Source organism: Lonchura striata, chromosome 2 (assembly GCF_050655825.1).
Source record: "Lonchura striata isolate lonStrDom1 chromosome 2, ASM5065582v1, whole genome shotgun sequence".
Taxonomy (NCBI): domain Eukaryota; kingdom Metazoa; phylum Chordata; class Aves; order Passeriformes; family Estrildidae; genus Lonchura; species Lonchura striata.
In genome coordinates, this window is record NC_140704.1 from 128,690,145 (window position 1) to 128,717,082 (window position 26,938).

Consider the following 26,938-nt stretch of genomic DNA (forward strand, 5'->3'; position numbering starts at 1 on the left):
ATAGGAAATATTTGTGCTGCCTACTGGTCCCCTGTCCAAAATCCTTATTTCTCAAGAGCAGATCCACTGAATGGTGAGAGTATTTCCATAGCTACCATACTGTGTGGGCATAAGGAAGCAGAATTTGCAGGGAAGCCATTGTTGTTTCTTAAACTGGCTGATAAAGGTGAAAAAATTAAGTGACATTTCAGGCTCAGAATTCCTTCTTCATCTCAACCAAAATCATTGTGTTCCACCTATAAATAAGATTTTCTGTTGTTTGTTTCAGGTCTCTTACTGATGGGCAAGGCTGTATGACCCTGAGCACTGGAAGGAAACAGAACATGATTTCTGTTGATTGTTCAAGCTGTCAGCTTTGATCACTAATCTGTGAAGGACTGTGACTACATATAAAGTCTCTGCCTCTCAGTTTGTACCTCCTTCAGGGATCTCAGTTTTTACCCAAAAAAGTTGTCTGAGACAAACACATTTCCAAAGCTGAGCACTGGGATGCATGAGACACAGTTAAATCTCCCAACACTGCTTTCTGAAGGAATCCATATGCTTGCTACTGTCAACACTTTGCTTAATAGCTATAAAGTTGCATTGATTTTCTCAGTACTGTAATGTCCCAGTGACATTAGGCAAGAATGCCTGTACAAGCCTATTACCACATACTCAGCAAGTATTACCAGACAAGAAAGAAGCACAACTCTTCAAGTACTGGGAGAAAGGTTGTCCTAATCCTTTGGAAATCTTCTTTGCTTCTTCTTTGACCTAGCAAAGACCTTAAATTGCCCAGTGGATTCTCCAAGTTTTTGTAATCGTGAGGCCAGCAGCTTTCTGAATTAATTTGATAAAAGTATTTGGAAATGAGATGTCAGAAGAAGTGAAGCAGGACTAGCAATATTCACTTCTGGTAAAAAAAAAATAAAAATGGAGCAGGGCTGTGGCCCTCAGTGAGAAACTGATCTCACTGTTCTGTGAGGCAGGGGCAAGGTTGTGATGGGGCTGACCAAGACACATGTGGAGTCTCAAGCAGAGAAGAAAAAATACAACAAAGGGTAGAACATTACTGTGATATTACTGGCTCCTCCTTTTTGCAGCACATTATGCAGAATGGCACTAGGAAGATGCTTCAGCTCTGGTCCTGTGGAAGCTGGCAAGGGCTCTCTCAGTTGTCCTTGCACAAAGGCATCCCTGTCATCAATCTGCAGTGGGCCCAGTCCTGTCAAGTGAACAGACTGTCTGCTGCTGATACACAGAAATCTCAAACTGAGGGATTTTTTACAAAGGCTTGTGAGGGGGATATCCCGTACTCCATCTCTTTTTCTCTACAGCTCCTCTGGCCCCCTCCTCCCACTTCCACACCCTGAGCTCGAGTTTGTAAGCCTTTTGAACTATTTTAAAAAATGTACGGCTTGTCCTCTAAGACATAGGAAATTACATTTGATGGTCTATTGTATAAGAATTTCCATATTTAGACAAAAATCAACAGATACAATCTCTGATTTCCTTTCCCCTATACTCCTCATATTTGCCTCTTCTTGCATCGCTTGGTTTGGCTGCTGCCATGGTGTAGCAGAGGCAGATGTCATCAATTAGAAGCTGGATTTATAACCAGTGAGAGATATATTCAAAGAGCCTGGTCATCCAGCTTCTGTGTACTCATCATCCTGGTCTGGGTTGCCTACCCCACAGCTCACATCTGCTTTTTGATGCTTTTAAAGGTACTTAAAAGATAAGCTTCTACTCAGTCTGTGCAAAATATATGTCACATATAAGAAAATTTTGGCTCCCTGGTCTACACATTCTGAAACAGTCTTTCTAAGGCTTTGTAAAACAGAGCTCAGTGCTATCAGGCTGGATTAATTATGTAGCTAAACTTCAAAAAGGATTTCTCAACATTAATTTGAAGCTTCTTGCAGTTAATTATTTGGTGTAATCATGGTGTAAATTTTCTCAGTGGCAGTCAACTCAGCAACAATACTGATTGAGGAAGGAACGTGGTAACAAGAAATCAATAACTTTCTAGTAGTTAAACCCATTTGCAGAAATCCTGAAGAGGAACACTATAAAGCAGAATAAAGACATAATAATATGTTAAAATATCAATACAATAAAATTAAGTTTTCCAATTAAAAATTAAATTCCACAAGACTTTTAAAATTATGATTCTGGCTAATTTTAAAGCCAAGAAAATGACTGAGTAATTCAGCAAATAAGTTAAAAAACTCCCCCCAGTAAAACCCAAAATCCCTACAAAATTAAGGGAACAGCTACAATTCATCATTTGCACTTGAAACAGGACTTTGGCCTTTGTCAATTTAGACAAGAAGAGTAATTCTTATATTCAGTTTCCAAACTATGGGATCGACTTTCTCTGAAACAAAAGATGCTTGCTAAGATCCAGTTTCTACTCCAACAACAGCACAAACATTAACCTTTCATTTCCCAAAACAAGCACAGATTTCTCTATCTATTGCACATATAAATTTGTTCCTTGGGTGGCATTTATGAGAAAATACATCACATACAGCAGAAACTGGTCACCTCTTACAGCACAAAGTAAATGCTCCTGCACTTTGACACCCAAAGTGTTTCAGGTGCCCTTCTCTGACTGGCAAGGATTCCAGTGTAGTTAGAACCAGTCTTTCATGAAATGTCATTTAAAAATTTTGAAGGCTCAAGCCCAAAGGGAAAAAAAAAGCATTCTTTTGTTTTATTGCATTGGATTTTTATTGCAAAATGGAGGCAGATCATTATAAATGAAAAGTTAATGCTTTTTATTTTTAACCCTCCAACCTCTCTATTAGTATTTAGGTATAGGCTTCACTGTTTAGAAAGCACACATAAGGTTTGCAAACTGGCCAATTGTTGTGCAATAGATCAGTTTATAATATATAGGTTCAGATAACCCATATTTTCCATTGTCAGTCTTCTGTCTTATTTATTAGTCTAGAAAGAGTGTTTTGCACTGTAAAATACCCATGTAACTACAATGTTTGTATTCACATGGAGAAAATTATAAGCACATGAAAGTAAAGCACATTCCTCATGATCTTTATGCTGCTTGAAGATTAAGAATACAATAGATTAAAAGAATCCAGGAATAAGTTGGTCTCCGGGGGGCAGTCACAATATTTGTGTAAGTCTATGCTGCTTTAATACATGAATTACAAATAAAGACCTAATAGAAATGTTTGAAATTTTTTTGAAACACACTAATTATATGGCCTCACCCCCCTTTGGTTTTTGTGTTTCAGAAGTAAAGCTGATCAAAAAAGTTTGTGGCATGCATTAAAAAAAAAAAAGAGTCCAGTCTGTGTATAGTAAGACTATTCAAGATATGTAGTTTTACAAAAACTACGAAAATATTACCAGAAAGTCATTTTTCCAGAGAAATGGATGCCCCTAACAAATATTTAGTCTTTATTTGCAGTCTTTATGAACATTGAGTTGTTGTAGATGTTCTCAAGGCTCTAATAAATACTTGGCACTAGGGTAAGTGAGTTCAGGGTAGTTATGTTGATTGGTAGGATCTGAAAAAATGACTTTTAACTGCTTCCATCAAGAAATCACAACCATCTTGTGATATGAAGAAAAAGTTGTTATTAAGATATTACCAAAGTGAAAATAAAATATTAAGTTAACATTTTAGATCTTGTTAAAATATAGTGGATAATAACAGATATTAAATACTCCTCTAGTAGGTGCTAGGTAGAAAGCAATAGAAACAGCACCACCACAAAATCACAGGTGACACACTTCAGAAAGAGCTCTTAATTTGACTCTTTTCCTATCGTGCCAGCTCTAAAATGGTCTTTATTCTTTTGCCTTTAAATAATATTTCAGAAACAAATAAATGAAAATAGGCATCTATTTATTTTTGATGGGTCATGAAACTTTATTTTGCTCTCACTTTACATCTCTATTCTTACTCAGTTTCTGTAGCAACCACTTAAATTCAAATTGTATTTGGCAAATATTACCAGTCTTCCAGTTATCAGTAAGAAGCCAAAAGCCCCAGAGCTAAATGTAAATCTATACCCAGCAAGACCTGACTGTCAAGCATGCACTACCATATCTGCTGCTTTCTGTAGAGTTAAATTATTTGGAACGACACAAATAAGCCTGTAGGAATATTTTGCTGTGTGTGACTGAAACCTGTAAATTAATTTTCATGATACTGAGAAAGCAAAACTTATCTTAGGTGATCAACTCTGCAGGAAATATTTGCTTTGAAAGAAAGTTCTCAGTTTGTTCATGCCTACTAGCCCTGTGAGAGTATTGTGAGATTATGTGTTCTCCTGTCTCACTTTTAATTTTTTTGAATGATTTTAAGTCATCTTCTCTCAGAACCCAGGCAATGCCAAGTGATCTAAGGTCCAAATGTTGCTATTCCCTGTGAAAGTTCAGAAACTAATTAGTTCATTTGACCACGAGTGTGGGAAGAGTACTCTCCTTGGCCGCAGTGCTGGTGCCTTCAACTTGACCCAAAATCTTCTTTGCTTGTTAGACTTCATGGCCTGTTAACATCAGTAGACATAACTGAATCACAGCTCTCTGGTTTTTGAATGCTCATGGGTAAATTCAGGGTTTGGTCAGTGCTGCTTTGATGATCTTTTTTGCATCAAGCTCTGTTTTGTGGTGTAGGCATCCCTGTGTTAGTTACCCCAGAGAGCGCTTGCTAAACAGCCATTGTGAAATGCAGAGTGTTATAACCAGATGTTGTTAGCAATAAAGGCCTAATTAGACTCTAATCACATGCATGGGGCCAAACCCAAATGGTCTCTCATGCCTGCACTTTTATTGTGTGGCGTATTTAATTAAATCCTTGGAAGAAATCTAGGATTCTCATCCCAATGACTACAACTCCAATCTCCTTAAGGGTTAAATCCTCAAATGCTGTGGCCAGGAGGAAACTTCAAAGCAGAACTGCAGTAGGCTTTACTTCCTGTGCATGCTCCAGGGGCAGCAGGCCCGCAGTGCCCTGGTGGGATGTTGCTGAGGAGCAACCTCAGCATGTCAGGGGGCATGGTATGTACACCTTGGCAATGCTTCCTTCATCCAGTCACAGACACAGTCCTGCAGGATCCTCCCATTCCTGGCAAATACCACATTCCTGGGAGTGCAGCAATGCTGCTGTGAGCAAACAGAAAACGTGTGCATGACAGCGTTACGCTTCTTGCAACATCTACACACACCTACTTTATTCTTCTTGCATTCAGAAATAAAGACACAGGTCTTGGACTTCTGTTTTTCTTTAAATATCTGAATGAGACTTCTAGAAAACAACAGCTCAAAATAATTTTTTATTTGCAGAGCAAGGATATACAGACCCATTTTTAATGCCCAAACAAAACATTTAGAGTGATATGCCTAAATATCAATCTGAAGAATAAATAAAATAGATAGAAATAATCTCAGATTTTACAAGGGAATTTGAAATGAGGCAGAGGTCCTGAAATGGTTGCCTTCAGACATGAGGAAGTCCAAGGTTGCTGTGACCTAAACTGTTTCTTGAGCATCCTGACCTCAGCAGAAGGAAACGTAAGCAAGTTTGATTGTCCTGTCTTCTGGCACAAGTCAAGTACATTCCTATGCTTTGGGCAGGGATTTCCTTTGTTGCTGGACAGGCTTCAGCCTTGAATAGGTAATTGTGTCATTTTCTAATAATTGCAGCCACCTAAAATTTCAACAAAGTACAGGGGCAGGTCTGTTTGGTGTATTTTTATGAGTTTAAAGAAATGTAGCAAGCAGGTCATATTAGACAGAAGTTCATTGAAAGGTGAGAACAAGATGCCTTTTTAATTTTTTTTTTTCAGAGACTTATGCCCCTTACATTAAAAAGCAGATTATTTTGTTTCACATGTGGTTCTGGACAGGCAAATGTTTTAGTCAGCCTCACTAAACAGTCTGGTAGCATATTGGAGAAGGTTCTTGTGTGGAAGTGGAATTTCAGAAATCAAAATAGTTTTGCTAAAGTCTACTGGGAATTTGAAAGATGACGTTCAAAAAGCTGCAACCACACCCCTCTTTTAAAGATGGCTTACCCATTAAGATTCATAAATTGTCCTGGGAATTTAACTAGGAATTTTGCCTCTGATTCAAGAAAACAGGATCACATTCCCAGTGGTTGGCTCACTAACCTCATCAGGGGCCATTTTCATTCCTTTGTTGCACATGGCTGGTATGTTCATGTCTAACACAGGTGTTTTTGTTTCTGACCATTCATGCTTTCTGTTTTGCAGATACAGAAGCTGAAAAAAGTAAGTGAGTGATCTCTGCGCAGATTTTCCTACTATTTTAGTGAACAGCAAAACATGAGCTCTTTTTTCAGTCAGGCATTTATTTCCCCTTAACATATCTATCAAGTTTCTTACATGAAAACTGAGTTAACAGTAGCATTTGATATACAACATTACTGTGTTCAGTGCAATTGAGAATCCTGTAGTCTCCATTAACTTTGCAATATCAGGAAGTTTACTAAAATATCAGGAAGAGTTCAAACCATTCTGTTAGTTGAGTTTTCCTGGACGTTGGAGGGGACAATAAAATTCTAGAAATATGCCTAAGATCAGAAACTCCTTTCTATAACTGGAGAAAATTAGATATAGAAAGATGGACTAGTCTAATTGACTGATCTTTCAAGCTAAAGTCAGTCTTTAACTTGTGAAAATATAATCCAGGTCAGATGTGAAACAGACTTACAAAGTTGTCTGGGGAAGATAAAGTATAAATGGTCATTCCTCCCTTCAAGCTGTGCAGAATTCAAGGACTTTGGGTAGCTAACAGGCAAGCAGCAAAAAAGAAACAAATTACTATTATTTTCATGTAGTGATTCAAATTTTACTATGGTGGAAACTGACATCCCAGAATGGTGGGGAGGTCAAATGTATAAATTTGTTTGTGGAGAGCAGCAACCAGACTCTTCAATATAAGAATGTTCATCTGAGCTTCAGCAGGGCCTCATTTGAGGGTATCTGAATTCTGAGGGGAATTCTGAGGGGAAGGATCACTTGGTACATGCCCTGCTTAGTCTTGTTTGCTCTTCTCATCATCTATAGGTAGCCACTGCTAGAGATCAGGTCTTAAATGCACTTTCAGTCTGATCCAGTGCCACAATTCCCTTGTTATCTCTAGGTAAGCAGTGCTTAGACACAGATTTATTTCAATGCATCTTTATCTCAAAAGTGCTGTCAGGCAATTTCTAAGTAATTTGAATAATTCCTTTTCACATCCCTAATAAGCCTTGCCAGGGAGCATTTGCTGTTCAGCATTTGTGAAAATGCTGATCTATAATAAGATAGTAATCTGTTCCTTTGCTGCCTGGAAAGAAAAAAATTGCCATAAATTCATAGCTGTCTCATGAGGACTGCAAGTATCAAATGCTTTTTGTTTCTCTCTTTCATCCACAATAACTTTCTTCACAAACAAGCTGCAGTAAGCAGTGGCACAGCAAGTGAATTCCAAATCACTCCAGGCTTTGTTTGACCTAGAAGTCAATATAAGACAGGGACACAACTGCATTATAGCTTCCTTCCCACAACACAGCATTGTTTGGAAGCTGTCCAAAGACTATTACACCACGGACTACATTCTTAGCCTAGTGGGTATCAGTATCCCAGAAAATTGGTTCCCTCATTTGTTAGTTAGAGAGCTTCCCACTTTTACCCAGTCCCTGAAGCTCTGTTCTCTATGCAGTACCATCAGTCAGTAACCACAGAGATACCCTTATAAACAGACAAATTTTATGTTAAAGAATAAAAATGTTCTCAATAGGAACTTTATGACATTTTTAATGACTGTGATGAAACAGCAGACACTGTTTTAAATATTTGGTTATTTAATTTGGTTATTTAATGTTCTCTTCCTCCTTCTTTCTCCTGCACTCATGCTTGTCCTCAAATACAATATATTTAATCCTGTTATCTTTCAGGCAGTAAGACAAAAAGGAGTACACAGTCACTAGAAATAGGCATCTACCCTGAGTGTGCATGCTGTAATTAATACTGTATCAGTGAAAACCATTGTTCATAGTGGCAAGAGCATTAAAAACCCTTCCTGTTGTCTAAAATAGGAACAAGGGCACAAATACCTGAGTACTAATGGAATTTTCAATGTTAGGCACATGCTTCACTCTTTCAGAGCTTAAGACTGTAAGGCGTAATATTTAAACCTAGCTATCAGGGAAGACAGTTTGGGTTAATTGATGAAAATTTAATTGTGAAATTAATCTGGCTGCTACACAGATTAAATATTATAATCCTGACATAAACTTCTCTTTTGCTAATGCTGAACAGCCTTTGGCCCTGTTCCAAGGCCCATCGAGGACAGCAGAAATCTTCCCAGTGTCTTCCCAGTGTCTTCAGGCTTCCAAGGAGGCTGTTTGGTGTCATCTATATATAAATTATGTTTATTGAAAGTTCTTGCATTTTTACATTACCTGAACAGCTGCTAATTAACCACACAGGGGTATAATGGAGAACATTTACCTAAAGAGTGGAATGCACATATCACTGGTGTGGCTTGGGGCAGAAAGCCCACGCTTGGCTCTGACAGCAGCTTTCCTGGGGCAGGGTGCCAGGCTCACTTCAGCAGGTCCAAATCCCTGGGAAAGGAGGGAGGCTGCTAGAACAGGCTGACAAACTGCTCAGGAAATGGCTTTCAGTCCTGGCCCCATTTACTGAGGGTTCCTATAAAGATGTTGAGCTTTAACATCCAGCCCAGAGAATGGTCCTGAGAGAGTGGGCGGTGGGCTCACTGTCTTCCTTTGCTTTCCAGAGCTGTTCTTTGGACCCCACCCTGTGCAAAATATAGCCTGAAAAAGGAAAGTGGGCTCATAATATCCCCTTTTCCTTACTTCAGACTTCCTTGCCTTTCCCCAACATCCCTGTGAGGTGCTGTAACAATCAGCTGTGCCCTGCGTTTGTGCTGGGCACAGGGACATGCCACACTGTGTGCAATAGGACTGGGCTGACTGGTCTCTGGAACAGCAGGGCTGGGCACACCTGGGCTGGGGCTGCTCCCTGGGACACTCTGGCAGCTCAGGCATGGGCTGTGACAGGGCCTGTGTCTGGGCCAGGTAAAGGGGCACTGTGGGGTATCCCTGTGTGACGGGCTTCCAGGTGACTTGTGGAGAAGATGGAGGGATTTAGAGGGGCTCCCTATGCTCTGAAATGTGAAATTGTTCCACAACACTCCAGATGGGAGATGAGAGGTTTTATACAACTTTTTACAAACTGAAATATCACTTAATAAACCCCCTGGAATTATGGAAGTTTCCTAAAAATGATCTTTGGTGATTATAGTAATTCTTGCTTTGCTACTCAAAAGTGACATGAGCCTGTACATGTACCTGCCATGAGTATCAGATTTGGAGGGTTGTTTTTACTTCCTCTAACTGGTCTTTATGGAAGACCATAACAGTGTATCACAAATAGAGATGAGTTTCTGTCCGTGAAGATTTATTAACCCAGTTTGAAAAAAACAAAAGGGCATTCAATAGCCAACATCATAGATAGGATATAATACTGAGTATCTCCTACCTATATGCACAGTAGTTTCACTTCTTCACTTGAGGATGGGGGAGCAGATTTACAGGTCTCTCACAAAGACAGATTTAGATGCTGGCATTTACTCAGTGTGCACTGTCTGCTAACTTTAATGATGTTTTATTGTCCCTGGGAAATCACAGGCTGACATTTTTAGGATCATATGAGCATGCAGCAGCATGGCTTCTTAGGAAATAGAAGAAAGGTGACTGTGACCTGTGAATGAAGCACAAAATGGTGATTCAGGGCTCTCTGATTTTAAAAGGTGGTGTCCTGCCTAGCAGTGAATTGGCAACTGTGGTAAAGAAAGCAGGTATTTCACTTCTCCCATGTTGTCGCTGTTTGGTTGTTTTGTCTGAAGACTTCAACTCTGAAGAGGAATTGTACTGAAAGGATGATTGTATGCATGAATTTCAGACTTCTTAGTGCATAAGTCAAGTATATTGCATTCTGGAAGAGGTGATATCTGAGAGATAGTGAAAATATTCCTCTTGAAAGTTATTGATTGGTCTCAGGCCAGTGTCTCCTGTAGGAAAGAAGATGCTTTAACCACCATTGTCATTTTGATACCACAATTCTGGTGATATTTCTTACTGTTTTCTCTGAGCAAAGTCTCATGTCTTGACACAGGCATACCAAAAAATCAGCTTTCCACAGTCTGTCTGGTGAGACCTGTCTCTAGAGCACTCATTCCAACTCCAGCCACAGAGGCTGTGCTGTGCCTGTAGCTCCCTACCTGTGGTGGTACTTCTAATAGCAGATACAGTGTGTTCTTTCAGCTCAAAATTCTCACTGCCCCAGACCACTTCCTGCTTACCATTCTTTTTAACATTTAAAAACCCTCTTTGGATAACCAGTACATTTCTCTCCTAATACAGCCTACATGACTCAAGGCACAGAAAGTAAGCTATAGGCTTTTCACTCCTGGCCTGCCAGTTGGAATCCAGCACAGATAATTTGTTCTCGTCATCGGCTCTCAGAAGGAGGGCCACTTTCTATTTCCCATATGACTTCCTACCCTGTCAGTTTTGCTATGCCCAGGATCTGCTATGCCCTTCCAGGGGTGGTAATAGGGATTAGGTGTCTCATTAGGCATATGCATCCCAATAATAGGCCAGGGATGATTTATAGTTAGAGCAAACGTATATGGGGAAATCTGTCCCGCTATGCACTGATTAGGTCAGGCTGTCACACAGACAACTAAGAATAGCACTGCCATGCAGTCAGAGTGAGTGATGACTCAGAAAGTGTTTTTTTAGCTGAAAAATGTTTTTCAGAGCTGTCACTGAGGATCATAGATGCATGAGGAGCACAGCACTAAAATCTGGCATTTTAATTTTTCTTTTATTTGTCAACTTACACATTTTTTCATGCTCATCTACTATACATTTATTTTTAGAAGCAAGTTCAGTGCCCCCTTGCCCTTGAAAATCATATAACCTAAAAAGATATGGAGGAAGAAAATAAAGCTATGCATTACCATTGCTTTATAAGCTACTCATGTACTTTGACACTTTTAAGAATATGTAAACAAAATCCTACTCCTTTATTTCCTCTCAAACTCTCTGTTTCTCATAACGGGTTTTTGCTTGCCCCTGTTGCAACTGGCATGGTGAAAATTAACAGTATATCTCAAGATAGCAAATATTGTTGCAGGTTCCAGGTGCCTTCAGAGTGGAGGCTGAAAAGCAAATGTTTTTGATGTCATGGGTCATGTAGGGTCCTGAAGTGTCTGTCTGACTAGAGATAGTGACTGTGGGATGGTGAACTATAAACTTGCTCTGAACGTGGAAATTTCTCCCATTTCTTAGTACCATGCTGACTTTGCTCTGTGGCAGTAAGTCATATCATTAATGTTGGAAAGCACTATTCTTAATGAATATGAGTTTCTCCAATCAGCCACCAACACAAATTCAATAGAAATATGCTGTAATGTGGTTTATTGGCTTCAAAAACTTTGTGAGCCATATTTGGTTAACTGCACCTTCCCCAAAACAGCTTTAAAATAAAAGACTAAGTACAATCAAGAGAGTCCCTGGCTTAGGGTACATGTGACTTTTTAACATAGGCCTTAATCCTGGGCACTGAAGCACTCACATGATTATTTAATACATATTTAAAATACCAAGAAAAGTACATGACTCTGTAATCACTGATTTACTATTTTCCTCTCTTGTACAAGTAAAAAAACAAGGACTTCATACATGCAGCTTCTTTTTCTGATTTTCTGGGACATTGTTCACTGCTGGGTAGGAAATTAATTTTATAATCTGGGATTTATTTTATGACAAATTTTTTTCCGATTTCACCCAATACCTATCCTTCCAGTCTACTTTAAACTGGACAGTGCAAACCAGTTGAAAGTTTTTCTAGAGAACCAGCTATAAAATAATGAATAAATGAAGACAGCATATTGAGGATGCTGGTTTGCATTAGCACATGAAGCACATTGAGGTTTTAACGTGCTTTGTGACATTGCTGTTCACAGACCTGAGGCTTTGAAGGGGTGGTAGCAGTACTGGGGGTGAAGGGAGGTGTCAGTGGCTTCCATACAATGAAAGGGCAGTGACACTACACACCCAGAGCCCTGCAGGCAGCCTTGCTTGCTGCAAGTGCCATCTTCCTGGGCACCTGGGGAAAGGGAATTACACACAAAATGTCTGTAAAGGCAGGAGCTGCCTTGCAATACAGACTGAAGTCCTATGCTGACAGATACTCCAAAGACTGATTTTAGGGTCAGTGTGTCTGTGTAACTTCTCACTCAGGACATCTTTATCCCAGACAGGTCTTAAAAGGAACGGTGATATAGGCAAGTCGACTGGACATCCAGCTTTGCAAATTCTTGTCTTTTCATGGCAAACTACCTCAGAGGTGCTCAGTCTCATCACCCCAGGAGAGTCTGGCAACAAGCAATGTGTGGTATGCTCATAAAACACATAGGCTGACCTTGTTCCTGGCTTTTTAAATGTTCTACATCCAAAAGCTATTGTTGGTTTTTATGATTGAATCTAATTCTTTTACTTCCTTTTCCAAACTGCTGTGTTTCAGTGAGACTTTATTAATCTCTATCACATGTTAGTGGACCTTTCAAATACACTCTCAATGAATAGTGTTTCAAAATGCACAAGCACACACAGTAAACAGAAATAGAGAAACAAAGAATGGAGAATTCCTAGACTTGTCATACTGGTAGGCATAGTTGATCTTTTAATACACACTGTGGATTCAGAAGACTGGGAAAGACATGGCGAGAAATAATAGACAAAATATTAAATGTCAGGCTTCTTTTTGTAATGGAGCTTTCAGGACAATGGGACTCATACAGTCCATCAATGCTGTCACATAACACTCTATTTATATGTATGTAAAATCAGAGTTTGCCTAGCTTTTGTGTTTATGGAGTCAATTAACTTTGAACTTTCACATCTTTTTTTAAACTTCATTTAAACATGTTTATTACTTTGCTCCTCTGTTCTTAAAACTGCCTCCCCAGAGTAGTATTAATATGTCAGAGCCTCATTTTCATTAAAAAACTCCAGAACAACCAGGGAAAAACAACAATGAAATAACCAGTAATCTATTAGCAGAGAAAGCTTGAAAATGTGGTTGCTGGCAATGTAAGGACTGGGTCTAATGAAAGGGCTGTGAAGTACTGTGGGTGGGAACAGTTCTTTAGGGCTCCATATGTTTGGGGCTGATGAAAATGGAATAATGAGGGCTAGTTAAACATTTCTGGGAGCTGGAGTTTCTGTGCAATGGCATGAACATGTGCTAGATCTGCACTTCTAGAAATCTTTCTTCCCCTAAGGTGGCATCAGGTCTGTTGTTAACCTCCTCTGCTTCTGTAGTACATAAAAGGCAGCTGGTTGTGTTTAAACATCCGTCTAGAGAACAATATTCCAGTTTCCTCCAACAACAGGTCGTCTCAGAAGTCTTTTAAAATAGTTTATAAAATTTCCAATAGACACAGCAAAACAGTAAGATAACTTCAGAAAATCATCAAAAGCAAACTAGGAAATGAAGCTTTTAAAAAAATGTGGGGCATGAATGAAGACTGTCTATGCATTTTTTTTGTGTAGAGGATGAAAACATTTTGTAGTTGGATAAGGTAGAGCTATGCTGGGACTGTGTCAAGTTACCATCAGTGTTGCCTGTTTTTAGTAATAGCAACTCCATGTCCATCAACTGGATGTGTCATACACATTGTCTTCATTTTTTCTACAAGTGATAGCAAATATTTGTCACAGACTTTTGCCTTCATGACCTCCTAAATATATTTGGATGGTGTCTGTCTATTGATAAGATTGTAGTAGTTTAACAAGGCCAAGTGCAAGGTGCTGCACCTGGGTCAGGACGACCCCTGGTATCAACACAGGCTGTGGATGAACAGATCAAGAGCAGCCTTGATCAAGAGGACTGTGGGTGCTGGTGGGTGAGAGGCTGGACATGACCCAGGAAATAGACTTTTACAACTGTTGTTTTTATTTTCATCAAAGCATTTTTACCTTTTCATTTACAAGTAGGTTTCTTTCATTCTTTCACTGAACTTTATCTTCAAGGTGCCCTAATCTGGAGTTTGTGGCCTCTCTGTTTTGACTCAAAGCTACTTTCTTCCAGGAAAATTTGCTAATAGGAGATCAACTTATTCACTCTATTCTCTCCAAAATTCACAGGACTTTGTTATATATTTATGTGTGTAACCTACCACATTAGAAATTCCACACTCTTAAAAAAGCCTGCACAAAAATGGAGACATATCTATTTACACAAGAAGCCATCCCAGCTGTTGGATCATAATTCTGACTATTACCTGAGAGCTCTGTGGGAAAATCCACAAAAAGATACAACATAAAACACCAAGTCCTATCCAAGTGAAAACTCTGAAATCCTTAGCACAAAATGCCCAAACTTGTTATCTTTAGACACCGTGAGAGGGAAACCTGAGAGAAGGAATGACCTGCAGCCAATAAGGCAATGCACAGGTGAGGAAAAGGGCTTGGGGACGTTGCCTAGACAGAGAAGAGACTGGCATGAAACTGTAAAGTAAGTATGTTGGAAAGTGTAAAATCAATGCTGAACATAAGTGGGATCTTTGGAAGAATTCTTTTCTACCTTTTCCTGTTCACTAAGAGTATTTTTAAATGACTGATTAATGATTTTTTCCTCTGAGCATTTTCAAACTAAACAGTACTACTTTCTAACAAACGTGGCCATAATTTTTGTTATTGTTTTTCTTTTTATCATTGGAGAACACTCAGAGAATAAAAATAGCATGGTGTATTTCACCAGTTTTTATAGAGAAACTTTATTGTTGAACAAAAGAAAATGTTCTTATTAAGTATTCATAAATAGCTTTTATTTCCTGCCTACAAACATTGCATGGAGTTACTCTTCAACCACTCATCCATCTTGGGTTTCATGCCTAATGTAGAAATAAATAATGCATGTGCTAGATTTTATATGTTGGAGCCTTCCGTTGCCTGAGGACTGAATTTCCTGCTATTGTTTGCCACAGGTGACTATGTACACTCAATCACCATGCTGAAGAGCAATGTTGTCCGAGGTGCTTTTTGGCCCAGTACCTACAAAGGCAGACTCCAGAGCATGTTATTTTGTTTGTATTAATAGTGGAAAAATAGAAAACATTCTTTTCATTGAAGGGGTTTTCTTCCTTCGCTTTGAAATCAATGTCAGCTTTTTTTCTGTGACTTGGGAGTGTCTTGGGAGGCAGATTATCATGCTGACTGAAGTGGAAAAGAAAAGCAGTGAACTTTCTGTGTGCTCAAACAATAAACAACTCAGTGTAAGGTGCTGTGCTTATGGATTCTCTACTTATGAAATAATTTTTCCTCTGCATCTTGACACTCCATCTTTCTCCCCTGTCTGCCACAGCTGCCATTCACTTGTGGTGATCAAATTGTCATGTTCTAGTTTCCACCTCTATGAATACGACTCGATTGTCCTCAGTGAGTCTGGTTGTGAAAACGGCACAGTAAAAAGTGGTTTGCCTTGCTGTGGATACACAAAGTCGGATCAGATCTGTTCAAGAAGATGACAGAACAGCAAATGTTGGGCTGATAGGGGAGAAGACATGTCTGCCAAATCTAGTCTGCTTTTTTTCAAGATGAGCACCACTTCCCAGATGCTGTGATTAGCAGCTACCAGTGGCCACTTGTTACATTTTTGGATATTCACCCACTTAGATGTTGTAGTTTGCCTATGCCAGCAAGGGGCTGAGCCCCACTGTTGGACAAACCCCAACAGAAACAAATTCTGAAAGGATGAAAGGAATCAGTTTTGCAAGGACAAGTGTGCAGCCTCACCTATGTGAATATTCTCCAGTCCACGGAAATTGCTTGTATTTACCTCAGAATCTCTTTAAGTTACAACCAATGATTCCAAAAGGAGCAACTTTTTCTCCATTACTACTCAGCTGCCATACAGCAGTAAATCTGCCTTCTTAGAGACATGTATGATACTCTGGTTCCTTGTACCATCAATTCCTTGGGACAGAAACTGTCCTCTCTGTCAGTACAATTTAGATCAAAGGGTGCTAGTCCTGATTTCATTGTATTATTGGAGTTGGATTACAAATATCCTTCACATTTAGCAGAAGATCTGTTAACAAATTGTTCTGCTTCCATATTACTAGCAACAAGAGAACTCAATCAGATAATGCGTCTTTCCCAGGAATGTTTGTTTAAATTGTCATCCTGTATTTTTTGTCTTGTTAGTGTAGGGGCTAGTCACATCCAAGAGAGAAAATAGGACTATATTTAGAGAAAAAACATCACACTTTTTGATGGAAAAAAACATATTTTCTATAGAAACTGTAGATGAAGTTTCCAAAAGGATGAAGAACTGTTTTACAGTCTATGGACAGATATCAAATACAAAAGAAAAATAAAACCCAGTGTTATTTTCAATTAATATTGTAGGTTATAAGAATTAACGCTATATATTGTTGAGTCTTTTTACTTTTCCACAAACTTACTGAGTTCACTTTTTTGACAGTTCTTGGGGTTTTTTAAAGACCAAACACCAGTCAGATGTCATAGAAAAGCCTCAGAAGGAAAGACTAAAAATGTGTAGCGATATAGTCCTGCTAAGCCTTCAGGGTTACCTTTTCCCCACCAGTCATTGCACAGGAGTCAATCACACTAATTACTGCATGTTAAACTTATGGATTTCTTAGGCTGAGTACGGAAAACTAATGGATTTCTTGGGTTAACTAAGGAAAATGAATGGATTGCTTGGTTAACTAAGGAAAGCAGGTTTATGCTCTTTCTATCACACATTTAGACCCTAAAGAAGATACTTCAGATTTTCTGTCTCTTAGCCATGTCCTCCCTTTGTCACAGTTTGAGACACTGTGTTTGTAAACAGTAGGAGTACATCAATTCTGTCTGTGTGTTTGTTTGTGTGTTATGAGAAGGATGTGTGTGGAAAGCCATGTGAATTGCAAAGGGTAGTGTCATCATTTACAAGTTATTTCCTTTAATGAGTACTTCTATTCAAATCCAGATGGTGCTTGGATAATTTTCTGCTATTGAAAAAAGACTTCCCTTCCTCTTGGCTGTGGTACATCCTTGCACCACACCTGGGAGTGACGCTGGTCGCATTTCCATTGCCTGGCTTTGGATCTGAATGTTCCATAATGTGATCACAATGTGGATGCTCAACTCAAGTCCCTGGGGTAATGTTCCCCTTTTCTCTGGGACATAAACATCATGCTGTTGTTGAACTCTAACATAATTTCCATATTTCACCCTTTCCCTCTGCTGAAATTTCTCTCCACAGACTTACCAAGAGAAGAGAAACTCATTGCAAAGACTGCTCTGGAGAGTCCTGAGTAATTTCCTGATGAAAGGGCTGAACTGAAACTTGAGAATCTTGTTTCTATTTTTTGTTGCTACTTTGTGAATAGAAAAACTGCAGTATTTTTAGAAACTGATTAGGAACAGATATTTAAAGTTAGTTTTGCTTCCAGTATTTTGAGTGTTTGTCATGTTCATGAGAGTCCCCTGGGAGCCCAAACTAGGTTATGACAATACAACAGAATATTTTATTTAGTCAAGAAGGACTTTCTTGTTCCCCGGATTCCCACACATTTTCCCAACACTACAATTAAAAACAAAATTAAGCTACTTTTGAGTTAGGATAGGAAATCAGCTGGAAAGCAGCCATCAGTACTGCCCAACCACTTAGCCCAAGAAGCAGGACAGGCTGTCAAATGCATTGGAAGAGCAGGAAGCGAGGCAGCAGCAAGCAAGACAGTGCAGGCATGCAGAGGCAAAAAACCAGCACCACGTTTAACCACGTATGCCTGTGTATGATCAGCACCGTGTTTTCACAGCTGGGTGGAAGGAAACAGGTCATCTTCTTTGCTCACCTCAGTAAATGATCTTCAGTCATGTTAACAAACTTGATCCTGTCTAGAGAACATGGACTGAATTACCCAAATGGGTATTGTGGTGTGTGACTGGCACACAGTCAGAGTTGTGTGAGGGTTTCCATTGCATCACCAGCACACCACCACTCTCCAGCTGTACAATCCTCGGGGTTCTGACATCCAAAGAGACCTCAGCCACAGACCTGTCAGCCAAAATAGTGGTTCAAGCTACCAGACCTTCAGCTCAGTGAGCTGTTACATCAAGTATCAGACAATAACATAAAGCTTTTATTAGGCAGTGAAATAAAAAACACATTTCTAAGCTGTTATTCATCTCTGAAAGAAGACATTTAAAATAGGTAAGCTAAAGGATGACCTGAAGGTGTTTGCCATTTTCCAAGAACTGTAGTAAGGATGTATTTCAAATATTGATGTCAAGGGTGGGTTAAGGAAAAATGTCTACACTGCATTAAGGAGATCAGAGGCCAGGATTCAAGAGGAGAGGAGTGTTAAATTTAGCAGTTCACTTAGACCCAGATCAAGTAGCATACATGTTAAAACTCACTGTGAAACCAGGACTTGACTAAGGGATGGCAATGTACAGGAAGATGTGGCTGAGTCACAGGAGGTAGAACAGGGATATCTGTCTGGGTTTATTGAATTCAGTGGCCCCACAAAGGTGAAGCTGATGCAGATCTCTGTCTCAGGTGCAGTCAGCAGCAAGACTGGCCAAAAGGTGCGTGTGGCCACACACATCCTACACAAACACCTATATGCACGGCCAGCACAGACTGAAACATGCAGCACTCATGCAGACAAACATGGACAGGGTCTGTTCTGTTTTCCTCTCTGCTGACCAGGATGAAGGTTCATAGTGGGACATTAAGTTAGATCAATCATTTAAGCAGGCAAGGGAAATATGGAGTTAGAAGAAGAGGCAGAGAATAGCTAGTGGTGGCTGGTAAAAACAGATGTAGATGCAGTGTGATGTGAGTAGTACAGGTTGCCAGGATTAACAAGCTTGAGCTATAGGCAAAAAGCAGAGAAGATGTGCTTTAATCCTCTTGTGTTTATGGCCACTCAGTAGAGGATTTACTTTGTTTTGTGATTTGTTTATTTGTGGCAAAATAGATTCTAAGATGGTGTTTCCACTAGAGCAGGATGCTGCAAGCTGCTGGGGGAACCATGCCAAATCCCTCCCTCTCTAGCCTTCCTGGATAGGAATGGATGTAGTCAGGCAGTAGAAACTGCACTTGCAGACTGAGTGGGGGCACATCCCAGACCTTTGTCCATAAGAGGTGAAGTACTGCAGGTGTACTGGGCAGGATCTCACATGGAGGAAGCAAACTGGCTGTGACCACTACCTGGAGCAGTGCACATCATGATCAGGGAATATCAATCCACTCAGCCCAGCCTCAGCATTGCAGGGCCTTTTTCAGAGAGTTGTTTTTGACTGGGCTAATCGCTATCTTCCATGGTGGATATTTTTCAGGAATTATGTATTCTGCCAATGGCTGGGGATAGTTCCTCATCAGCCTGTCTTAATGAACTCTGCCTCCAGAAAGTGACCAGCAGATATCCAGCAGTAGCTGACAACAGTAGAGGTAACTGAATTTATCTGAGCAGTAAGAAATAACCTTGGCATTTTCCCCTATCCCTTTAACTATTTTTAAGATATTAATTCTGAGAACAGGAGCAGAGCCTTACATCAAAAAAATAAATCATATTGATGCCCCTGTCTTGACAACAAGGAGATGGAAGGGAGTTTCCAAGTGGAAGAGCTGTTGTTGACATGGAGCTTGAGAATATCCAATGTACATCTCCTATCCCAAAGTGCTCATAGGTACCATATAGGCAGATTTTGAGAATTCAGAGCTTATGGATTTCAGGGAAGATCTCTGTTTGGAGTACAGTTAAAATTATGTCCAAAAAGTATATTCTTCAATTGTTTACACAGACCCTATGAATAATATGAAACTTGTATCAAAGAATAATATGGACATTCTTTCCTGATCCTAGAAAAACATTGGGAAGAGACACTTCCCAGATCACAGAATATTCTGAACTGGAAGGGACTCACAGGGATCACCAAGTACAGTTCTTGAGTGAATGGCCAACACAGGGATTGAATCCAGAACCTTGGTGTTATTAGCACCACACTCTGACAAATTGACTTAATCACCACCTGATCCAAAACTGTGTCAGGGTGACAAGTATATTTTTTTCAGGAGATACAGTGTCTTCTGCTTTGTGAGCACTTTATCAACTCTGAAACAATGAGAGATTTAATATTTTTTAGGTAATTTCGTATTTTTTCCTCTCTCTCTGTCTTCTTTTTTTTCTTTCCTCTCAAACTATCTAACTTCCAGCTGCTTGTATACCTTGGACAAAGGAGTAACTTGGTGCCAATATGTTTCAGGTAAAAGCAACCTCAATCTCCCATTTTTTATGCGAAATCAGATAGAAAACATAAGTAGTAGAAGAAAATCAGGAGTGTTGTTTGTGCTTTGAGTATTCTACTCTTCTGCTGTAGTTCTTGTTCAAATTGCCTCTTCTTCATATACTGATCTCTTGCCCTGTGGGAACCTGTACTTGTGAAGCCAAGGAGAGGTGCACTAAATGAAGGTGCTGCAGAGGTGACTTAGCCTCTGCTGCATTGACTCCATGACAGTTTCAGGGGTGGAGAAAAGGAGTTTGGTCCTGTATCCCTGGGTGTGACTAAACCATGTGTATGAATAAGTAGTTCTATGTGTGTGTGTGTATCTACATTTATTGCACATCTTACCTATTCAAGAAATTTGGTGTGTCAATACAAGCCTTCTCTCTCCTTGACCAGTCTCACTTCCCTGAATCCCTTCTTCCTAGTAATTTCATGTTTCCATTTATGCAATGTTTTTTGGGCCTCATTGCTTTTCTCTCAACTGTCTGCATTGATCCATTCATTTTGCATGTCATTGCCAAGAACTGAGAATGATCCCAGGAGCTTTAGTAGTGACAAGCAGAGCGTGTGGATGTCTGCAGCTTGCTGGCTATCCTCTGGATTGTGCATCCTGATAAGATGTTTGCGTTTTTTGGTAAGGCCACATTCACCACTCACTTTCAGTCTGTGATCTGCTGTAAAGTCACAGTGTTTGCTCTAGTTCTTGCTTGTTCTCCATCTGGTATTTGTGCTTTTGCTTATATTGCCTCATGTATTTTTCCCCTTTTAAATGTCCCTCTGGCTTTTCAAACTTTTACCTGGGTTTGTTGAGATCATTTGAATTGGTCCCTGCCCTCTGGTATGCTTGCATTTTCTCTCAGCTCTGGTGCGCTCCACAAATAGTAACATCCTTATTACTGAGAAGGTTGAACAGGACCGGACCAGCAAAAATCCATGAGATACATCCTTCCACTCTGAACCATTGGCTGGTGAAGTATGTTTTTTGCATCACTTTGTACCCTCTCTGTAGCAGCAGCTTTATCTGGTCTAATTTATAGCATATTTATAGACACAGAATCATATAATGGTTTGGTTTTGAAGAGACCCTGCAGATCATCGAGTTCCAACCCCCCTGCCATGGGCATGGACACCTTTCACTAGACCAGGTTACCCAAAACCCCATCCAATCTGGCCTTGAACATTTCCAGAGATGGGGCATCCACAACTTCTCTGGGCAACCCATTCCAGTACCTCACCACCCTCGCAGTAAAGAATTTCTTGCTTATGTTCAATCTTGCTTATGTCCTCTTTTATTTTAAGGCCACGTCCCCTTGTCCTGTCACTACATGCCCCTGCAAAAAGTCCCTCTCCAATTTTCTTGTAGGCCTTCTTGTAGGCCGATGTCTTTGGTCATACTGTCATAACATTTCCCAAGTCAACAGAGGTGACTACTTCTGTTCTTCCATCCACAAGGCTTGTGACCCTGTGAGAGGAAAATGAGATAGGCTTGAAATGTCTTATCCAAACTGGCCCCCATGCTTTAAAAATATCTTCTTCCTTGACACTACTTTTCTGAAGTCATTAACTTAGACCATAGTGATTGCCTTTGTATTTCACAACATGCTCTCTGCCCAACTGGAGAAAGAGCCAGGATAAACTGTAATAATGCTTCTTGATTACACCAAAATCCCCAGAAAAAGGAAACACCAGGGAAAGTCTTAATCTTGGTTCCTGTGCTCCTGGCCAGAGGGGTCAGTTCCTATCTGGAAAGCACAGACATTTATGCACCTAACCCTTTATAATCTAACTGCTCTATCTCTTGTTAAGTGAACATTTGTGTTGACCAAGTAATTAGGGGCCTTGAATGTTGTATTTTACAGTCTAAAATGGTTTTGTAGTCTTTTCTTTTTCCACTGTTCATATGGAGAAGAGGTTTGTAAAGGAATTACAAACCTTTTTACAAACCTAAAGGAATTACTTACCTCTACAGAGCTATAGGAGTCAGTAGGCTATAAAACTCTTAACACAATATGGTACAAGACACAAGAAGGTGGTACAACGTCTTAGAAATCCGCAAACCTCAGCTAGAAGTTTATACAAGAAAACTGAGTGCCTTACCTTCACTGTCTTGCAGATTTCATATCAAATGTGAAGAGCTTCCAAGAAAACTTAAAGATTTTTTAGCTTGGGAAATTCGTATTAGGATCTGAGATGAATGAGACTGGTTTTGGCAAAGTATTGTACAGTAGCTAGACACATTACATATCTCCCCTTTCCCTTAATTATGTTTACAGATTTCCAAAGCAACCCTAAGTTTTGTCAAATTTGAAGCAGGCAAATTTGAAGCAGGCAAATCTGAAGCAGACAGTGCCAAAGTTCCACTGTAAGTGTGTCCTGATGCAGCTTTAGCTGTGACACCATGTCTATGAGCTTGAAAGATGGATCCTCACAGTGTTTTGACCTCACTGCTGACACAGGTGCCTCTTGTATGAAGTTTTATCCACAAGGGAGTGTGACAAGGAGTGTGTTTAATTTGAATTAAATAGAAAATATTTTCTTCCTCCCTCATCTTCTCACAAATAGTATGATTGATACTGGTGATCACATTATAGCAAATATAAAAAAAATTTAAAATATTTTATTAATTCTTCACTGAGAAACTGGAAACAAATCCAGCTGTAATCCATTCACCCCACCCTTCCTATTCCTTGAATGATTGCATTTCTTCTAATTTTAGTTTTAAATTTTTTGTAACATCTGAAGAAAGTATGTTTAAATATTGATTTGCTTCTTGAAAAGTAAAAAATGAAACATTTCCTTTGAAAATACTGTAAGGATGCTGTCTAACACAGCTTTCCCTCTCTGTGGCATCTTAGGCACAGTATTATTCACAATGTTGTTGTGCCCTTTAGTCCAAATAACATTTTCTTGTGTTTCTCATCTGCAGCAGATGGCCAATAGCCAACCACAACATTTTTCATTGAAATGGTGAGGATATGCTCTAATTGCCTCCCTAACAAAGACCTTGATTACATCTAAATTCCAGGATTTCTGAAGGCAATTTTTTTCATGCTATCAGCCTATTTGTTTCTGACTGATTATCCCTTCAGTGCTAACCTTTCACTCCTTTGTATTCCTGAAAGCAACAGAACATCTTTAATCCAAAATAAAAATTAGGCAAGGTAGCATTGTCTTAAAAGGCACATTGAGCAATTCATAAACAGCACAGTGTTTATTGGCATAACACATTGCTTCTTGGAAAAAATGTGGTAAGATGTGAGGACTTCTTATGAAGCACAATTGTTTAATTTACACAGCCCAATCCCCCTCCCCAAATCTTTGCTATTTCTAGAGCTGCCCAGCCACACACACTGCCCAGTCAAACTGTCCCAGCAGGTGACAAGGTTTCTGTGTAAAACAATGGCAGATCTGTTGAGCACCTGAATGTGTGTGAATTCACTTCACAGGAACACAGTTGCTTCCAAAATGAACTTCAAGGAGATGGACAAAGGAAGTTCAAAGCTGTAGGAAAGCCTATATTCTCTGCTCTATTCCATGTGGAAAAGACTGGGATGCAGGGTCCAGTATTCTGGGTTTAGCTATACATCACCAGGAGATGTTTTCTATCACAAATTGCCAAATTTTGCCCAGTTCAAGGAAACAGCTTTGGTACATGGAGTCCAGATGCAGCTTTCATTTGACTTCAGTGCTCCCCATGGGAGCACAGGGGCTGAGAGGAGCTCTTGCCATGACAGCTTGTTTCTCCTTCCCCAGCAGATGTCAGAGAGGGCAGAGGCAGGGAATGCTGCCAGACCTGCAGCCGCTGGAGGATGAATACACCATACAGGCAATTTCCACCATCTCAGGAGATGCAGCCAAAACAGAGGCATGACAGAGCTTTAACAAACTTACAGAAAGAGTGACTGATGGGAGAGGAATCTGAGTGTGGCACTATAAACTCAGCCAGGACTTAATTGCCTGGGGTGGGTGGTAGATCAAGCTGATTGCTCTAAATAATGCTATTTATATACAGCATCAGACTGCCAATGTTTCTAGGGTAAGTCCTTACACAAGCTATGAAAATAGCAAATGGGTTGTTCGTCAGTGTGAAAGTACAGTTCAAGACACAGACATTGTACTTCAGCCTAGATGTTTACTCCAGAAGTATCTGGCCTGTATAAAAAGTTTAATAAAGAAGAAAAGCTAATTTACAGTAAGACATGAAGAACACCCTGAGACTAAAAAAATTTGCATTCCTCTTAAATTCTCCTGTAGACCCCAAGGACTGCTTTACAGACAGCAGTAGACAAAAGTGCTCCGTTTCTATGCTGATTTGTACCACCTACCCTATTGTTTTTGCCTTCGACACTATCAGTGTTGCTGCACTTATCCTGCTTTGGAAAGTCTCCAGTTCTCATGACATTTTTACCTGACCTTTGTATAGAGTGAAAGTGCCAAATACTAGGCTCCTAAACAGCATATCTGTATTTAGTTAGGAACGTAAAACCCCAAAGATATCATTATTTTAATTCCAAATCTCTGTAAAAATAAATGTAACTAAAATTTTCTTTAGAAGAGGAAGGGAGAGATGGGTTATGTCACAGAATTGGAGACGACAGTAAATAAATAAATGAAAAGTAGGTGAGCAGCCCTTTGTTTTCATTCTGTTAGTGTTTCCAGATCCGGAAACTGTAGTTTGTACTGAAGTAAATGTTTATTTATTTCCTTTGCCTAAGGAAATAAAAAACTGAAAACCAATATTCTATTGAAGAGGAGATTTTTCATTTAACTTAAGAATTTACAGGTTGCATCAGGAAAAGCCAAGGAAATACAGAGCTTGTTTGCAGCAGTGTCTTCTCCCTTGCCTGTGGCTTAGGGGTGGGAGGTGAGCTCTGCTTAAAAGTCTCTGGACAAGTTCCAGCTTCCAGGAGCCAGTCTGGGGTGAGTGGCTCCAGCAGCTTCACTGGGACTGTGTTATACTGCAAGGGAAGGTAATGAAGAATTTGCAGAGCAAAAATTCAGATTCACAAGTCCATTTCAAGGCATATTTGGAGCTGTAAGAAATGTCTCTGGCTCTCTGTTAAGACACTAGAAGAATAATCTGGAGGGTCACGTATAATGAGAGTTCACACTGTATGGCTGTTCTTATGGAAGCCTCGTAGAATATCTTCACTCAGGATATGTGATTACATTCTGTTTGCAAAAGATGACACACAAGGAATTGTTCTGCCTCTATTTTTTGTAACAATCACTGAGGATTTGGAGTCACAGTCATAGAGGTGAGTTTTAATGGTAAGGTTAAAGATGGGGCATTTGTCCCTTCATCTAGGTTAGAGACCAGGATAAATTTTGAAAACTGAAAACTGCTGTCCATAAATCCCACAGCTTTCTCTCACGGCTCATATTTTCTAGGATTCAAGTGTGCCTTCTGGCAGCTGCCTGCAGTTATACTGCATCTGCATAAAAATCTATCCAGAGCTGAGCCCAGATTCCAGCTTTTCCAGTGGTGGGTAGAGAAGAAAGGTGACCTTTATATCTTTAATTTGCATATGATATTCATCTCTTCATTCTCTGCTTGGCTAAACCAGTTTAGATTCTGATGTTCAGGATCTGTCTTAACCTTGAGAACTTGTGTTCTTGCCTGTAAAACCAGTAGGCAAAGGTTCATATCAGCTCTGTTGGCTCCTAAATAAACACATGTGCCAAAATAAACGCATGAGCCTCTCACAGCTGTTTTAACCCCACAGAGGAGGCAGGAGCTCTGTGTGATGGCACGAGGCAATGACATGATGAAATGTGTTTCGTGTGAATGTGGCAGTGGTACTGACCACTGGCCAATGGAGGCAAATATTAATAACCTGCTGCAGTGTTTTCTTTGTTAAATAGATTTCTAGAAGTTTAGGTTTGCTTTTTCTGTTTTTTACCTTAGATAAAAGCAGAGTAAGTGCAGTGGAAGGAAGGAACACTTTAGCTACTCAGTTAGGCTTGACAGCAAACTCTACCCAATGCAACTCCTCTGTGAGCTTATTAAGCATACACTTAAAAATACTGTGCTGGAAGTAGGCTTGATTGCTGAGCACTTTTAAAGTGAAGCCCTCTAGCCTTAAGGCTTCTGGAGTTCATTCACACCTGCTCCACACTTTGTTTCATGGGTTTATCTGCCTGTTTAGCAGACAAATATGGAACATATTCTAATTTTTTTCCCCTCCAGTATCTGTTTTCTTCCAAATAAATCCTGGCACTATAAGAAATATAAGCTTTTTGAGATTAGTATGAAACAATGATGTGCTAAGACTATAAGGCTACAATGACATATCATACTGAAAGTCAAAAATTCTGGTGGTAAAGATAATTTTCCCTCTAGGAGCCATTCAGCAATAAAATATCTTGTGGGAAAAGAATATTGAGCCCAGGAGATTATATTTTTTACACCTATCAAAGAATCAGTGTTAGCCCTCTCTCAGATATGGATTACTTGTGTTTCACCGTTTTACTCAGAGATAGTCTGACCTTTTGTACAGACACTGTCAACAGAAAAGATAGTGCCAGTCAAGAAATAAACATAAATCATTCATGTGGAGCCAAACTCCA

The 26,938-nt window shown here is 39.7% G+C and overlaps 1 long non-coding RNA gene across 1 annotated transcript in view; it reads left to right on the plus strand.

Moving 5' to 3' along the window:
* LOC146768418 (uncharacterized) overlaps positions 1 to 21,578 on the plus strand; it is a 35,848-nt gene extending 14,270 nt beyond the window's left edge. The window contains exon 2 of the long non-coding RNA XR_014952964.1: positions 269 to 21,578. This is a non-coding gene — a long non-coding RNA (uncharacterized LOC146768418). The remainder of the gene's footprint in view (positions 1 to 268) is intronic.
* Positions 21,579 to 26,938: the final 5,360 nt, after the last annotated feature.